Source organism: Amblyomma americanum, chromosome 5, assembly GCF_052857255.1.
Source record: "Amblyomma americanum isolate KBUSLIRL-KWMA chromosome 5, ASM5285725v1, whole genome shotgun sequence".
Taxonomy (NCBI): Eukaryota; Metazoa; Arthropoda; class Arachnida; order Ixodida; family Ixodidae; genus Amblyomma; species Amblyomma americanum.
Genome location: NC_135501.1, coordinates 147,397,569 through 147,411,617, shown reverse-complemented (window position 1 = coordinate 147,411,617; position 14,049 = coordinate 147,397,569).

Below are 14,049 nucleotides of genomic sequence, written 5' to 3'. Positions count from 1 at the left end.
GCAGCAGCAGCAGCAGCAGCAGCAGCAGCAGCAGCAGCAGCAGCAGCAGCAGCAGCAGCAGCAGCAGCAGCAGCAGCAGCAGCAGCAGCAGCAGCAGCAGCAGCAGCAGCAGCAGCAGCAGCAGCAGCAGCAGCAGCAGCAGCAGCAGCAGCAGCAGCAGCAGCAGCAGCAGCAGCAGCAGCAGCAGCAGCAGCAGCAGCAGCAGCAGCAGCAGCAGCAGCAGCAGCAGCAGCAGCAGCAGCAGCAGCAGCAGCAGCAGCAGCAGCAGCAGCAGCAGCAGCAGCAGCAGCAGCAGCAGCAGCAGCAGCAGCAGCAGCAGCAGCAGCAGCAGCAGCAGCAGCAGCAGCAGCAGCAGCAGCAGCAGCAGCAGCAGCAGCAGCAGCAGCAGCAGCAGCAGCAGCAGCAGCAGCAGCAGCAGCAGCAGCAGCAGCAGCAGCAGCAGCAGCAGCAGCAGCAGCAGCAGCAGCAGCAGCAGCAGCAGCAGCAGCAGCAGCAGCAGCAGCAGCAGCAGCAGCAGCAGCAGCAGCAGCAGCAGCAGCAGCAGCAGCAGCAGCAGCAGCAGCAGCAGCAGCAGCAGCAGCAGCAGCAGCAGCAGCAGCAGCAGCAGCAGCAGCAGCAGCAGCAGCAGCAGCAGCAGCAGCAGCAGCAGCAGCAGCAGCAGCAGCAGCAGCAGCAGCAGCAGCAGCAGCAGCAGCAGCAGCAGCAGCAGCAGCAGCAGCAGCAGCAGCAGCAGCAGCAGCAGCAGCAGCAGCAGCAGCAGCAGCAGCAGCAGCAGCAGCAGCAGCAGCAGCAGCAGCAGCAGCAGCAGCAGCAGCAGCAGCAGCAGCAGCAGCAGCAGCAGCAGCAGCAGCAGCAGCAGCAGCAGCAGCAGCAGCAGCAGCAGCAGCAGCAGCAGCAGCAGCAGCAGCAGCAGCAGCAGCAGCAGCAGCAGCAGCAGCAGCAGCAGCAGCAGCAGCAGCAGCAGCAGCAGCAGCAGCAGCAGCAGCAGCAGCAGCAGCAGCAGCAGCAGCAGCAGCAGCAGCAGCAGCAGCAGCAGCAGCAGCAGCAGCAGCAGCAGCAGCAGCAGCAGCAGCAGCAGCAGCAGCAGCAGCAGCAGCAGCAGCAGCAGCAGCAGCAGCAGCAGCAGCAGCAGCAGCAGCAGCAGCAGCAGCAGCAGCAGCAGCAGCAGCAGCAGCAGCAGCAGCAGCAGCAGCAGCAGCAGCAGCAGCAGCAGCAGCAGCAGCAGCAGCAGCAGCAGCAGCAGCAGCAGCAGCAGCAGCAGCAGCAGCAGCAGCAGCAGCAGCAGCAGCAGCAGCAGCAGCAGCAGCAGCAGCAGCAGCAGCAGCAGCAGCAGCAGCAGCAGCAGCAGCAGCAGCAGCAGCAGCAGCAGCAGCAGCAGCAGCAGCAGCAGCAGCAGCAGCAGCAGCAGCAGCAGCAGCAGCAGCAGCAGCAGCAGCAGCAGCAGCAGCAGCAGCAGCAGCAGCAGCAGCAGCAGCAGCAGCAGCAGCAGCAGCAGCAGCAGCAGCAGCAGCAGCAGCAGCAGCAGCAGCAGCAGCAGCAGCAGCAGCAGCAGCAGCAGCAGCAGCAGCAGCAGCAGCAGCAGCAGCAGCAGCAGCAGCAGCAGCAGCAGCAGCAGCAGCAGCAGCAGCAGCAGCAGCAGCAGCAGCAGCAGCAGCAGCAGCAGCAGCAGCAGCAGCAGCAGCAGCAGCAGCAGCAGCAGCAGCAGCAGCAGCAGCAGCAGCAGCAGCAGCAGCAGCAGCAGCAGCAGCAGCAGCAGCAGCAGCAGCAGCAGCAGCAGCAGCAGCAGCAGCAGCAGCAGCAGCAGCAGCAGCAGCAGCAGCAGCAGCAGCAGCAGCAGCAGCAGCAGCAGCAGCAGCAGCAGCAGCAGCAGCAGCAGCAGCAGCAGCAGCAGCAGCAGCAGCAGCAGCAGCAGCAGCAGCAGCAGCAGCAGCAGCAGCAGCAGCAGCAGCAGCAGCAGCAGCAGCAGCAGCAGCAGCAGCAGCAGCAGCAGCAGCAGCAGCAGCAGCAGCAGCAGCAGCAGCAGCAGCAGCAGCAGCAGCAGCAGCAGCAGCAGCAGCAGCAGCAGCAGCAGCAGCAGCAGCAGCAGCAGCAGCAGCAGCAGCAGCAGCAGCAGCAGCAGCAGCAGCAGCAGCAGCAGCAGCAGCAGCAGCAGCAGCAGCAGCAGCAGCAGCAGCAGCAGCAGCAGCAGCAGCAGCAGCAGCAGCAGCAGCAGCAGCAGCAGCAGCAGCAGCAGCAGCAGCAGCAGCAGCAGCAGCAGCAGCAGCAGCAGCAGCAGCAGCAGCAGCAGCAGCAGCAGCAGCAGCAGCAGCAGCAGCAGCAGCAGCAGCAGCAGCAGCAGCAGCAGCAGCAGCAGCAGCAGCAGCAGCAGCAGCAGCAGCAGCAGCAGCAGCAGCAGCAGCAGCAGCAGCAGCAGCAGCAGCAGCAGCAGCAGCAGCAGCAGCAGCAGCAGCAGCAGCAGCAGCAGCAGCAGCAGCAGCAGCAGCAGCAGCAGCAGCAGCAGCAGCAGCAGCAGCAGCAGCAGCAGCAGCAGCAGCAGCAGCAGCAGCAGCAGCAGCAGCAGCAGCAGCAGCAGCAGCAGCAGCAGCAGCAGCAGCAGCAGCAGCAGCAGCAGCAGCAGCAGCAGCAGCAGCAGCAGCAGCAGCAGCAGCAGCAGCAGCAGCAGCAGCAGCAGCAGCAGCAGCAGCAGCAGCAGCAGCAGCAGCAGCAGCAGCAGCAGCAGCAGCAGCAGCAGCAGCAGCAGCAGCAGCAGCAGCAGCAGCAGCAGCAGCAGCAGCAGCAGCAGCAGCAGCAGCAGCAGCAGCAGCAGCAGCAGCAGCAGCAGCAGCAGCAGCAGCAGCAGCAGCAGCAGCAGCAGCAGCAGCAGCAGCAGCAGCAGCAGCAGCAGCAGCAGCAGCAGCAGCAGCAGCAGCAGCAGCAGCAGCAGCAGCAGCAGCAGCAGCAGCAGCAGCAGCAGCAGCAGCAGCAGCAGCAGCAGCAGCAGCAGCAGCAGCAGCAGCAGCAGCAGCAGCAGCAGCAGCAGCAGCAGCAGCAGCAGCAGCAGCAGCAGCAGCAGCAGCAGCAGCAGCAGCAGCAGCAGCAGCAGCAGCAGCAGCAGCAGCAGCAGCAGCAGCAGCAGCAGCAGCAGCAGCAGCAGCAGCAGCAGCAGCAGCAGCAGCAGCAGCAGCAGCAGCAGCAGCAGCAGCAGCAGCAGCAGCAGCAGCAGCAGCAGCAGCAGCAGCAGCAGCAGCAGCAGCAGCAGCAGCAGCAGCAGCAGCAGCAGCAGCAGCAGCAGCAGCAGCAGCAGCAGCAGCAGCAGCAGCAGCAGCAGCAGCAGCAGCAGCAGCAGCAGCAGCAGCAGCAGCAGCAGCAGCAGCAGCAGCAGCAGCAGCAGCAGCAGCAGCAGCAGCAGCAGCAGCAGCAGCAGCAGCAGCAGCAGCAGCAGCAGCAGCAGCAGCAGCAGCAGCAGCAGCAGCAGCAGCAGCAGCAGCAGCAGCAGCAGCAGCAGCAGCAGCAGCAGCAGCAGCAGCAGCAGCAGCAGCAGCAGCAGCAGCAGCAGCAGCAGCAGCAGCAGCAGCAGCAGCAGCAGCAGCAGCAGCAGCAGCAGCAGCAGCAGCAGCAGCAGCAGCAGCAGCAGCAGCAGCAGCAGCAGCAGCAGCAGCAGCAGCAGCAGCAGCAGCAGCAGCAGCAGCAGCAGCAGCAGCAGCAGCAGCAGCAGCAGCAGCAGCAGCAGCAGCAGCAGCAGCAGCAGCAGCAGCAGCAGCAGCAGCAGCAGCAGCAGCAGCAGCAGCAGCAGCAGCAGCAGCAGCAGCAGCAGCAGCAGCAGCAGCAGCAGCAGCAGCAGCAGCAGCAGCAGCAGCAGCAGCAGCAGCAGCAGCAGCAGCAGCAGCAGCAGCAGCAGCAGCAGCAGCAGCAGCAGCAGCAGCAGCAGCAGCAGCAGCAGCAGCAGCAGCAGCAGCAGCAGCAGCAGCAGCAGCAGCAAACCGAAAAAGACCGGCTGCTTTAGTGCTTAGCAGCCTGCTGGTGCTGCACCTGCAAGCGGAGGAGCGTGCGGCCAAGGCCGCTCTGGCAGCCATGAGATGAAGAAGCAGCTGATCGAGCTGCACAGGGAATCTTATGTCATTAAAAAGATATGCTCAAGACGATGTAGCTGTATTTTTCATCTAAGCAGACAGAGGAATAAATTTCCCTTTCATCATAACATTTATGTGCTAAATGAAACCGTATCAGCTGCTGTACCCAGAATGGCAATCTGAAAATATCTTTCTGTGTCAGTGCAGGCTATAATGACATCTTATTTAATCTAAAATGCCACGCTTTCATCAAGTGTCTTCCTCCAAACAAAAAAATGAGACTTGACTAGAACACAAGGTGTAGCCCAACGTAAACAGAAAAACTAAAATTACGCTGGTTAGGACATTCCTGCGAACTAGCCGAAATACAAGTTATGGTTAATTCAATTCCAACGTAAATCACGCGTTAAAAAAATCATTATTATTTCTCAAAATGACAACAAGATAAAAGCGCACAAGTATTCTTTCCAATAACGGCACCACCTGAAGCAGCTAATACTTTTCCAAAAAGCTTGAATTGGGAGCTGTTAGGCTAGGCAATGAAAATGTACTGGCATCCTTAAAGTAGCAGTGATTCTTCCTGCATGGTACACTGCCTGCAAGTTGCACAAAATAAAGTCGAGCCAATGCTTAAAGAGACATACACATAAAGAGGAAACTAAATGAATGGAATACAACTTTCTGTTTTCCAGGTCTGCTTCTCGACTTATGGTTCTCAGGTCATTATAGACTCAATAGAGCCAAAGAGCAAACACGTAACAGTATTTCACAGCAGGGGGAGAAGCGGTAGAAGTGATTACTGTGCGTAATAAAAATAAAAAGCACTTACAGTACATTTTACTCAAAGAAAATAGTTTTAGTGAAAGGATTTAAAGAAAGGTTAACGTGAGACAAAGTGATTAATTAGCGCATATCGAACTGCAACACCTGATGTCTCTGCCGGTCTGCTGGTACAAGTTGGCTGAGGTCGGCCATTGTTTTGAGCTAGTGCCTCATCAAACCAACTTGCATCACAGCAGTCGGATATTTCCTCACAGATGTTCTGTATCACACAAACATGTGCGGATTGCACTGTTGACATTGGCTATGCCGCACTCAAGTCCTTTAAGTATGAAACGGAAAAGAGCCTTTAACCTGCCAAATGCATTTTCAACAATGCGTCTAGCTCTGCATAAGTGGTAATTGAACACTCCAGTAGGTGAACCTCATGGGCCTGGATTTGGTACCGGCTTCATGATGTGACACTGTAACTGGAACGCTTGATCGGCAAGCAAAGGCGGTTCCACTGTCTCTCCTGCCACAACTCTTCCTTCAGCTTGGAAAAGAGGACTGGCCAGTATATCGGGAAGACTTGAGCTTTCAAATACACCGTCGTCGTGGTTTCTTCCCGGAGAGCCCACATTTGTACACAGAAATCTGTAGCTGTGGTCGGCGATAGCCAAAAGAATGGTACGGTACCATTATTTGTAGTTAATATAATCCGTGGCGTGCTCCTCTGGCGGGAAGACCTCAATATGACAGCCGTCGGGGGCTCCCACGCCTTGAGGGACAGCCGGCCACAGCAGTAAACTGGCATAAGTGTTCTGTCAACTCACTTTGCTTGGGAAAGCTCATCAATGTAGCGCCCAGCTGACATACAACAATGACGCAAAACTGGCGAAATATAGTGTTGACAGTCGACCGACCTATGCCAAAAGCGTTGGCGATTGCTCGTTCTTCCGCAGAGGACGCGAGACGATAGAGGCTTACAGCCGCACGCTTCTCCAGGAGGACTGCTCTTCACATGGTAGTGTATTGCCGCTTCATACACTCACACAAACTGAGGAGGTACAGGAAAGTACTGCGAGTCACTCTGAAATGCGCCCTAAACTCAATATCTGGCAAGTGTGGCACCGTAGTCTCGTACCAATACTGCCCTCGCGCATAAGCCCACGACCGCCGTTCGGAGGAACAGAGCCGCGCTGCTGTCGCCATGATGCGGCGACACATTCTTTCAGCGTCTTCACGCTCCTCTTCTGCTGCGTCGATTTCTTCCAGTAAGCGCAACTGCTGGGTACGAAGCTGATGAAGCGCCGCTTGCTGCATGGTGAACATAGCCATGAAATCGTCCTCATCATGCCTAGTTTTCGCACAACCGCGCTGTGCCATCGATTTTCACGGAGCTGCCCGCTGCGAGGTGCGGTTGTGCGATCTCACCAACTTGGTAATCACGAGCGTGCTCTGTAATTCTCGCCGAGGCGCACTTCGCTCAATGTGCCATTGACGCAGAACCACAAGGATAATATCGCAAGTGCAGCACGTCGCCTCGAACCACCCGTTGAGCCTACACAACCAAAAAACTCCGGCTACAGTGAACTAAATCTCGGGCTATTTGCGGCTAAAAATATGACTACGAAGCCAACAAGGACCATTGTTGAAAGACTCCTTTTATGTGTTTCGCTAAAGTTGGAAAAATCACACTTTGATATATTTCAGACACAACAAAGCAATTTATTATTACATTTATATTAAATTTCTAGCCGAATGTTCATATTATATTATGTTTATAAGTTTGTAAACTTGAGTAAGAACTGCGAATACGTCAAGACCACGCGATCGACCTTGCTGCTGTATTTGACAGCGTTTAGCAGCGCCGCAGTTCAGTTTACGGTAACGGTTGTTAAGTATAGTAACTGCAGTTAGGTATAACTGCGGTTAAAGCAGCTCGTGTGACAAGGGTACTACCCGCGTTTAATTAACCCAGATTAGCTTAGCTTAGTTGCCATTCCGGATCAGATAATATTGTTGGTTCTTTGTCTCCGGCTTATGCGTGTTGACAACTGTATTCCTCAGCACATGGACTGGCATTTGTATGTACGTACGAACGCATGTATGTGAAAAACAGAAATTGTGAACATTTCTCGCGGGGGATACTCCCGCTCTATCTCCCCCTTGTGTGGTTTCAGAACAGTTGTAAACCGCTGTCTTGAAAAAGGGGAGATTGTGATGATGTCGATTGTTCCCTATGGGCTCCCGGCGGACAAAGGAGAAGTGTGGCCGCGTGCAGGGCGAGCCGGTGCGCGTGCAAAATCGAACGTTCAAGCCTGGCTTCGAAGCAGTCGTGGCAGTGGTTGGCTGAGTGGTGGGACGTCTTTTGGAGCTCGGCGTTTCGCTAAGGCCTAGTTCACCTAGACATAGGTTCTGAGTGCCCTGATTTGTTTGTGTGTTTGTTAGTGTGTAAGCAGGCGATCGTATGCCTTCGTCCTCGTCACTCAAGAGAAACAGCGGCATGATGCCGGGCGTGGTCTGCATTATTGGCCAGGGCTCCTGAACGGACCAAACCCCATTAACACAATCACATGCTGTTTGCTTGCTAGACTGTTGAACGTTGCTTTTGTAATGTTTGGCAATTTTGTGGTTTAGTATTTTAATTCTCCTTCTCAGGGTTTGGCTGCGTATATATATTCTACTCTATTGTGTGGCGTCTTTCGCACGGAAATCTTAGAGATGCTCTCGAGACAGTACCTAATAAAGCAGCCAGACTGGCTCTGACATCTTACGCCATCACAGCGAGGCAACACTAAAGCACACCTTGAATTTTTAACCTCTTGCAAGGCGTAGATTTGTCGTGTTTTCAGCACAACATTCAATATAATATAGCATCCAGCCATTCTCCTGGAATCAAATCTTTCCTCCACCTCAGAGCCTGGCTTGCCTAGGTCATGCGCATGAAAGGCCGCCCTATTTTCGTTCGCAGAGTAAAACACGCATACTTGCAGATGGCGTTGGCAGTAAGCGATTGAAACACACTGCCAACAGATATCGTCAACCACAATAAATCATCGTCTTTGCAAACAACTTTAGCAAGACACAGGAAAGCTGTCATAGCGCTTTATCACGGTGAGAGTGATAAATGCCGTTACATTTCTTCTGCTTCCCTTTCATGTTGTTTATAATGTGGTATTTCTTATGCTATGGTAAAGGATACCAGAGCTTTTTTTTTGTACCGACATGTTTTAACGAGTTTTGGTTCTTCTGTTGCATCTGTTGTTAACTTGACTTTGCCTATTGTATCTCTTTACAATTTGATCTTGTGTTGATGCCGATTTGCAAACGTTCCTCCCCTATGTAATGGCAAGGTGCATACTAAGTGTTTCGGCTAATACTGCACTGTATTAAGGCGTCGCTGTTGGTTTACGTGTTCCAACAGTCCCTCGAGCAATATATTGAAGGTTTTTTGTACCCGTTCAAATTTTTACGCTGCTTAGATACATGTGCTCATTACAATCTCCCGACCGCACGTACGAGTGCTCGCGCCGTTGTTCCTCTGTGCCGACGACACATGCACACATTAGTCCAGTAAGCAATATGGCTACCCGCGGAAAGTGTTCCGTGGAGCGGTGTATAGCGCATTATTCTAGACACCCCTCCCACCCACTAGTGAGTAAGCTTGAAAAAATGTAGCCCTCGCTAAGTTCGCGCTGTCGGTATAATGTTCAGAACTTCTCGGTTACATACCTTGGCACCAGGCTTTGCATGCACAGGAGGAGGATGGCGGCAACCCCAAGATAACGCTCCATTTTTTTATCCTCTCGATGATTATTTTGATATCCTGTAACGATAACAAACAAATGCACTAAGCAGGGCACATTTCAGCACAGGACAAAGTATTCGCACTTGGTGTTCTACTATGCTTCAGCAATCGTTCGCAGCAATTGTTCGCCCAAGTTACTTAACAGGACTGCGTAACATGCAGATAGGATGGAACCGAAGTGCTCTGCCTGAACTTTTGTCCCAAACTCTTCCCAATACAAACGTCTAAATACATCTTTTTAAATCGCCGTGAAAATACACTCAAGAAGCTCAGCTTGCGGGAACTCCCTTACTGATAATTGTTTTATCACTCTTCATGTGCAGAACAATGGTTGCTGCGAACTCTCTATGGATGACTTAGAGCGTTTACATATGCTTTTCTACGCCCTTGTTACGCATTGAATTTATCGGTCTGAATGCGCTCAGTGTATCAGATATGGTGTAGTTTACCTTCTACATTTCTCTGCAACTTAATTGCCGAAGTCAAAAGTCTATTTTCGATTACGGTTCCCGAAAGCTAGCCAGTTTTTCTTACGTGTCAACTATTCAAGAAATTTTGTGTCTGTGGCGCAACAGACCCAATTTCATTTCTTACTGTTCCGCCTAAATAGCTTCAAGTTTATTTCTAGTTACAGCTTATCTCACAAGTTATTTGAAGGGGAATGGAAGCTATGGAGCACGAGGATGTCAGGAGACAACACCCAAAGGCGTGCTTTCCTCGCTTCCTCGTTAGACAAACATGTTTGTAAGCCGACGCGCTTCGCCGCGCCAATAGCTTCTCCTTTACAGCGTATACATTTTGAAACAGTTAAGTAACGCAGACGACCATTTGTGTCCTTCCTCTCGCACATTTCGCATTCTTCCACGGATTCTGAACACCACTGCGAGTCTTTTGCTGGCAAGGTTCTTGGACCCTAGCGTCGGTTTGAAATTTTTATTCCACACAGAAATTCAGTGGCTGCTTGGAGTGTTGAATGGTTTCATGTCAAGGTATTTCGGTTCTGCTTATCTGACAGTGTGCCTAACATTGGCGCTGAAGACACCACTCGTTTATCTATCCATCCATGTGCCCAGTAAGTTTATGTGGCTAATATTGTCGGAACAATACAGCAAGCTACCAGATTTGCACTCAAGATTGGTTACGAGACATTAAAGGATGTGGATTAGCTTAAAGCTATGGAGCTGTAAGCATGTACTATTGGGGACAAAATTGGCATACTCCAGCAGCGAGAGGTGCTTACCGACTCCTTCTGGATAAATTTGACTTTTCAGCGCGTTCTGCATTATCCTTCAAGTGACAAACAATATTTTTGGGAAGTAGTTAATGAGGGAAATTGTTTCCTAGAAGAGTTTTCTAGCATAATTTTGAGTATTCGTTTACAATGGGCCTTAAACGCACTGGAAGAGTACGTTCGCGAAACGGGCTTGGAACTGTCACTACAGACGTCGAGCTACATTGAAGTGGTAAATATTGCCGGAACAAAATAGCAAGCTACCAGATTTAACATCATGATTGGTAACCAGAGATTACAAGATGTGGATTAACTTAGTAATTGGGCTAGAAATATATATTGAAGTACATATGTACCTGGAAGGAGCATCATGCTGATTGCCGCGGTCTACCGTGCTTACTCGTTTTGGGCTGCTATTCTAGATTTTCATATCTTAAAAAAAGTGCATTACTAAAATTGTTCACAATAGGGCAGGCTTTGATTGCCAGTACTATAAAGTTTTTTATATAAGCGTGAGCGCAATCGCAGTGGATAAAAAGTTTATGCATAAATTTTAAATACTCAGGTTAGAACACAATTTTTCTTAGTCAGTGTCTGCCTTGTCGCATAATCCATTTAGAAAAAAAAATGAACTTCTCTGGACTGCTCTTGATATTTGTTTCTAATTACCAAAACCTAATTTTGAACACCCTGCATATTCAACAAATTATGGACGGTAACTACGGAAAATATTTTTATGAAGGAAGCCAACAGTCATTGAATCCAACAAAGCATAAGCAGATGTCGTTTTTTTGTGGTATTGATAGTTTAAAAGTTACTACTGTTTCCAACTTTTATCTGATGGATAGATTCTTGCGAAGCCGAAGAAAAACAACTAAATGCTTCTCGTGAGAACCGTGCTGACGGCGTCCGCATCTCGCTACCGTTCTCTGCCAATGCAACTGCGGCGGAGGCTTTCCGATCTACTTTCGTGTGTGCTTGTGTTGCGTGCAGCATAACTTCGAGTGTGTTCATCAGCGCCACCCTTGCCCATAGCGGGGTGTAGTACGTCCTGTATTACTGCGAGTGCCACGTGAAACTTGTTCAAACGGTGAGGGCGGCAGCTGTGCGAGAACCCTCTTATGTTACTATGACACGAAGACTGCCGGAACCATGGCCCTCGGTGTGGAGACAAGGGAAAGGAAATGTGGGGGACAATAGGCGGAATGCGGAGTTCTTTCGTTCGGGTCCGAGCGGCAGCCTTTTCTTTCTGTTTCCTTTTCTGTTAACGGCGGCCAAGCGTGTAGTTCATTTCTTACTGTTCCGCGTAAACAGCGCGAAGTTCATTTCTATAGTTGCACCTTACCTGAGTAGTTATCTGCAGAGCAATGGAAGCTATGAGCACGAGGATGTCAGGAGACAACTCCCAGAGGCGTGCTGTCCTCACTCGCTCGTTAGACAAAAAGGTGCGTAAGCCGACGTGTTGCGCCGCGCCAATAGCTTGTGCTTCACTGCGGACACATTGCGAAAAAGTAAAGTAACGCGGACGACCATTTGTGGCGTTTCCCTCGCACTTTTCGCATTCTTGTACGGATTCTGAATACCACTGCGAGTCTGTTGCTGGCAGGATTCCTCGATCCCAGAGTCGGTTTTCAATTTTGATTTCACGCAAAAACTAGGTTACTGCTTTGAGTGTTTGGTGTTTTCATGCCAAGGTATTTTGGTTTTGCTTATCTGACCGTGTGCCTCACATTGGCGCTGAAGACAACACTCCTTTATCTATCCATACATGTGCCCAGTAAGTTTATGTGGCTAATATTTTCGGAACAATATAGCAAGCTACCAGATTTACACACATGATTGGTAACGAGACATTACAAGATTTGAATTAGCTTAAAGTGATTTGGCTATAAATATGTACCGTCGGGGACAAAAGTGGCATACTTCGGCAGCGGGAGGTGTAGCAGCGGAAAACTGCATCGTAACGCCGTCTAAAGCGCAAAACAATGAAACGAGTAAAGCGGCACGCCTGTAAACAATAACGGGCCCCTATTGGTAGTCTCAATCCCAGATTCCGCCTGTATATAGCATTACGATGCAGTTTTTTGTTGCTCCGGCTCCCGCTGCGTGGAGTATACCACTTTTGTCCCCGATAGTACGTAATTCAGCCAAATGAACACAGTGGCTCCAGAGGACTAAGAAAGCAGGAGTGACTACACTGCAATTGATTATACCTATCCGTATAGGGACGGAGGAATAAGGACCGAAACGGCCAGATGTCTTGTACGTCCAGTACTTCAATCCGGAAGACTACGCAACGCTCAGTTCTATCGACTGACGAGAGGGCAGTGGGGGGCGCTTGAAACAACTGATAGGAACACAACGCGCACCATCATGGCCTTGCCAAAACTGATACCCACCCCGATTCTGCAGCGATATGCACAATTCAACTAACTCACGGAAATTATTAAACAGCGAAAGGCAACAAGAGATCTCAAGAGGAAGTATCTTACGCGCTTTGCAGCTTTATACAGTTAGGTGAAAGCACAGTCAACCGAAAATATAGACCCCTCCTCTATACACAACATTAAGCACCAACAAGGGGACCAGGCTCTATTGGAAATAAAGCTTACAGATCGAACGGTGGTTGATATAAGTCTCGGAACGTGTATCGCTTATCGGGCGCATCGGCCATAGAAAAGGGCAGGAGACCATCTTATACAAGCCCTACCCATTCTGATTTAATCACACATCCGGACAACGTCTCCGACCACACGGCTCCACTTGTGATGGACATTTGCAATAATCGTGATGAAGTGGTGCCTACAAAAAACATCTCTTCTGAAGACAAGCCCGTATCTACACGGACTCCGTAGCGGCTATTAAACAACTCAAATGAGTTACAAAGGCACCAAGCATCACTCAGGAGATGCATGCTCTGAATACGAAAGTGAAGAAACGCATACAGATACATTAGACACAAGATACTCAGAATCTTTTCCAGAGGAATACAGACGTCCTTAGAACTCAAACCGCAAATACGAATGCGTTGCCAACTAGCCTCTTTTTTGGTCTACGCTCCGCTCTTCCCATCTTGTCGTCCTCACTAAGAAGGGTGTTTTCATTCCCCCGCCAACTTACCTCCTCCCTGATAAGTTAACGAGATTGGAGGAGGTATTACATAGAAGGATAAGGACTGGGGCCGCCCTTTTCCCGCCGATATTAAGCTGAGGGGATTCTGAAGATGATGCAGTGCTCAGCAGATGTCTCAAGTCTTCCACGCCAGCCGCTCAGGTCGGTCTTCACCACCTTTTTGGACTTGCCCAGGAACGCAAGGCTGAGGAAGAACGCGGTTGCTGGAAGTTGGACTGATGGCTGCAAGAGAGGAAGAACTGTCCACGCGGCTTACGGACAATGCTAAAAGTCGGAGCCTGCTAATATTCCTGGATGAGAACAGGCTCCACGACCTACTCTAGCTTACCGACATCCTGGTGTTATGCCGCATAGAAAGTCTTCGAATAGTAAAAGAAGGGACTGAGTCGCTAAGACGGATCTTGCAGTGTTGCGTAGGGCTTTGCCAGTAACAGCTTATACAGCAACTTCGCCATCATCAGGCGAAGCGTATGCTTGACGCATGCCAGTAGGGGAAACGGCTACAGTTGGCGCACTGCAGCTGCAATAATTGCACCTGCAAAATATAGTCCAAAACATGGTCATCGGCAGTACTCTGCGAGAGCCGAAAGCTGTGCAGATTTCAGGCCTCTTCTGTATTGTGATCCTGTGGCATCACTATTGGCCTTCTCAACTAGTAAATGTTTTTTTTATTTACTGAAACATACCCTGTCCTAAGTCAGGCTGCAATTACAGTCCAGACCGCAAGTCAAACGCACCACCTCGTTTGCTTATGTGTTTCTTTGCACAACAACTTCACTGCAGGCCTTAATGTTGCCTCGTAAGGAAGCGCCGAAAACCACGCGAGGCTAAAATATTCCATTTGCTCCATTAAGATTGAGAAATAAGGTTTTGTTGACTGCGCTACGCATATGAGGTAGTGGTTGCTTAAAACGACAACCTCGACAGAGTGGCGATGGCTGTCTGAATATTCGTAATATCGCCATTTAGGCAGTCACTTTAACGCGCGTAAAACCGCATCTCTCTCTTAATGGCCGAAAAGTTAGCGACTGGTTTAGGAGCGCTTGCATCTTTAGCATTCGGGA